The sequence below is a fragment of the Lynx canadensis genome, chromosome B3, assembly GCF_007474595.2.
Source record: "Lynx canadensis isolate LIC74 chromosome B3, mLynCan4.pri.v2, whole genome shotgun sequence".
In the NCBI taxonomy this organism is placed as follows: Eukaryota; Metazoa; Chordata; class Mammalia; order Carnivora; family Felidae; genus Lynx; species Lynx canadensis.
Genome location: NC_044308.2, coordinates 25,684,814 through 25,689,337, shown reverse-complemented (window position 1 = coordinate 25,689,337; position 4,524 = coordinate 25,684,814).

The window sequence follows — 4,524 nt, the reverse complement described above, 5'->3', positions numbered from 1 at the left end:
TAGTGATATTGAGCACCACATAATGTGCTTATTGGCCATTTTTATATCTTCTTTCAAGAAATGTCTACACAGATTTCCTCCATTTTGAAATGGATTATTTCTTTTTTTCATTTTTGTGTTATAGGAGGGTTTTTTAATATATTCTGTATATTAATCTCTTACCAGATATATGATTTGAAAATATTCTCCCATTATGTGTGTTGCTGTTCTATTCGATTGAGAGTGTCTTTTGATGCACAAAATTTTACATTTTAATGAAGTTCACTTTGTATTTTTTGTTGCTGTTGCCTGTACTTTTGGTGTACATTGCAAGTAACCATTGTCAAACCAATTATCAAATTCAGTCATGAAGCTTTCCTCTATGTTATTTTCTTCAAGTTTTAGCTCTTACATGTACATCTTTGATGTATGTTGAGTTCATTTTGCATATGGTGTTAGGTAAAGGTTCAAGTTAATTCTTTTGCATATGAATGCACAGTTTTCTAAACACTATTTGTGGAAAATACTTTTTTTTCTGTCACTGAATGATCTTGGCATCTTTGGCAAGTCATTTGACCATATATGCAAGGATTTATTTCTAGGCTTTTTAGTCTGTCTTTATGCCTGTACCACACTATTTTGTTTACTGTGGTTCAGTGTGAGTCCTCCAACTTCATTCTTCTTTTTCAAGATTGTTTTAGGTATTCAGTGGTCCTTGATATTCACGTGAATTTGGAAAATGTTTTTCTGTTTCTGTAGAAAATAATGTCACTGGGATTTTGATAAGGATTGTGTTAAATTTGTATATCCCTTTGAGTAGAATTTGCATCATAGCAATATTAGGTCTTCCAATCATTGAACAGGGAATTTTGTCATTGATTTAACTCTTCTGTAATTTCTTTCAGCTACATTTTGTAGTTTTCATTGTACAAGTCTTTCATATCCTTGCTTAGGTTAATTCCTAAGTATTTTATTATTTATGCTACCTTTATACATAGAAAAAGTAATACAGTTGACTCTTGAGCAACACGGGGGTTAGGGAAGCTACCATTCCATGCAGTCAAAAAGTTATGTATAACTTAACTACTAATAGCCTACTGTTGACCAGAAGGCTTACTGATAGTCATTTAGCACATATTTTGTGTGATATATATGTATTATATGCTGTGTTCTTACAATAAAGTAAGCAAGAGCAAAGAAAATGTTATGATGAAAATCATAAAGAAAAGAATATACCTTACCATTTTCATCCATTCTGTTGCAAAAAGCAAGATTTCATTCTTTTTTTAGGGATAAATAATATTCTGTTGTGTATATAAACCACATTTTCTTTTTCCATTCATTTGTTGATGGACACTTAGTTTATTTCCATATCTTTGCTATTGTAAATAATGTTGTAATGCAATGCGGATGCAGCTCTCTTTTGGAGTTAGTCTTTTTGTTTTCTTCAGATAAATACCCACAAGTGTAATTGCTGGATCATATGGTAGTTCTATTTTTAGTTTTTTGAGGAACTCCATACTCTTTTCCATAGTGGCTGCACCAACTTACACTCCCATCAATAGTGCACAGGATTCCTTTCATATCCTCATCAACACTTGTTATCTCTTTTCTTTTTGGTAATAGCCATTCTAATAAGTGTGAGGTAACATCTCATTGTTTTGATTTGCATTTCTCTGGTGATTAGTGATGTCAAGAATCTTTTAATGTACCTGTTGGTCTTCTGTATGTGTTCCTTGGGAAAATGTCTGTTCAGATCATCTGCTTTTTTCTAATTGGACTATTTGGTTTTTTGCTATAGAGTTGTATGTGTTCTTCACATATTTTGGATTTATCCACTTATTGGATATATGATTTGCAAATATCTTCTCCCATTTATGAGGTTGCCTTTTCATTTGTTGATGGTTTCCTCTGCCATGGACACTTTTAATTTGATATAGTTCCACTTATTTATTTTTGCTTTTATTGCCTTTTTTTTTGTATAAACCCAAAACATCATAAGTAAACCAAGGACTGATTTAAGAAGTTTACTATCTACATCTATGTTTCTTCTAGGAATTTATGGTTTCAGATCTTACATTCAATTGTTTAAATCCATTTTGAATTAATTTTTGGGTATGAAATAAGATAGGTTTTCAGTTTCCAGCCTTTTTTTTTTTTTTTTTGAGAGGGAGAGAGCAAAGTTTGGGAGAGGGGTGGGGGAGAGAGAGAGAGAGGGAGAAAGAGAGAGAAAAGAGAGAGAGAGAGAATTTCAAGCAGGCTCCACACTCAACACAGAGCCTGTTGTGGGGTTTAATCCCACAACTCTGGGATTGTGACCTGAGATGAAATCAAGAGTTGGACATTCAAACAACTGAGCCACCCAGATACTCCTCCAATTTCATTCTTATGCATATTGCTGTCCAGTTTTTTTTTCCAACACCATTTATGAAGAAACTCTCCTTTCCCCACATGCTCTTGGATACTTTGCCATAACTTAGTTGACCATTGACACATGGTTGATTTCTGGGTTGTCTGTTCTGTTCATTGATCTATATGTCTATTTTTATGCCAATACCAGACTGTTTTGAATACACAGTTCTGTAATGTAGTTGAAATCAGGGTGTGTGATACCTCTGGGTTTGTTCTTCTTTTTCAAGATTGCTTTGGATACTCAAAGTATTTTGTGTTCCCATACAAACTGTAGAATTTTTTTTCTTTAGTTCTGTGAAAAATGCCATTGGAATTTTTATAGGGATTGCGTTGAATCTATACCCAAGATTACTTTGGGTAAGTTGGACATTTTAACAATATTAATTCTTCCAATTCATAAGCGTAGAATGTCTTTTGATTTATTCGTGTCTTCAATTACCTTCATCAATGTTTTATAGTGTTCAATGTACATGTTTTTAATCTCCTTAGTTAAATTATATCTAGGTGTTTTATACTCTTTGATGTGATTTTATATGAGATTTAAAAATATTTCTCTTTCTGATAGCTCATTATTGGTGTATAGAAATGCAATTGATTTCTGTAGGTTGATTTTGTATCCTGTAACTGCTGAATTTATTTATTAACTCTAACACTGTTTTTTGTAAAGTGTTCAAGGTTTTCTATATAAATATTATGTTATCTGCCATTAGTGACAGTTTTACTTCTTCTTTTCTAATTTGGATGCATTTTATTTATTTTTCTGCCCTACTTGCTGTGGCTAGGACTTCCAATACTATGTTGAATAAAACTGGGAAGAGTGGGCATCTGTGTCTTTTTCCTGATCATAGAGGAAAAGCTTTCAGCCTTTCATTGTTTTGTATTATGTTAGTTGTGGACTTGACACATATGACCTTTATTATGACGAAGAATATTCTCTTTATACTCACTCTGTTGGGAGTTTTTATCGTAAATGAATTTTGAATTCTGTCAAATGTTATTTCTGCATCTATTGAGATATGTATGGTTTTATTTGTCATTTTGTTAATGTGGTATATCATCTATATTGACATGCAGATTTTGAACCATTCTTGCAACCTGGAATAAATCTCAATTGATCATAGTGTATGGTCCTTTTAGTGTATTGTTAAATTTGGTTTTTTAATAGTTTGTTGAGCATTTTCACTGTATTAATCAGGGATATTGACCAGCAATTTTCCGTTTTTTGTGTCTTTGTCTGGTTTTGATAGCTGGGTAATGCTGGCCTCAAAAATAAGTTTGGATGTGCTCCCTCTTCTTTTAATTTTTTGGAAAAGTTTAAGAACGATTGATATTAACTCTTCTTTGAATGTTTGGTAGAAATAAGTGAAGTTGTTTGGTCCTGAGCTTCTATTATTAAGGAATTTTTAAATAAAAATTTGAATTCAAATTGGATATTGTTCCAATATCCTTATTAGTAATGGGTCTGATCAGGTATTTTATTTCTTCATGATTCCTTCTTGGAAGGTTGTATGTTTCTTGGCATTTAACAGTTTCTTCTATGTTTCCAATGTGTTCGTGTATAATTGTTCATAGTAGTCTCTTATATTCTTTGCATTTCTGTGGTATATATTGTAAACTCTCTGCTTTCATTATGATTTTATTTATTTCAGCTCTCTCTCTCTCTCTCTGTGACTAAAGACTTTGTATCTAAAGTTTTGTTAATGTGGTTTATCTTCTTAAAGAACAACTATGGTTCTATCGATCTTTTCTATTGTCTTTTTAGTCGCTATTTCACTAATTTCTGGTCTTATCTTCCTTATTTCCTTTCTTTTACTAACTCGGGAATTCGTTTTTCTTTGTTGTTCTTTTTAGCTCCTCTGGATGTAAGGTTTGGTTTTCAACTTGAGATTTTTCTTGTTTCTAGAGGGAGACCTGTATTGCTATAAACTTCCCTCTTAGAAATGCTTTTGCTGTGTTCCAGAGGTTTTGGATCATTGTGTTTTCATTTTCATTTGTTCCCATGTACTTTTAATTTCTTCTTTGATTTCCTGTTGACCCATTCATTGTTTAGTAGCATGTTATTTAGCCTCCATTTATTTGTGTTCTTTCCAGATTTTTTTCTTATGGTTGATTTTAGTTTAATAATATTGTGGT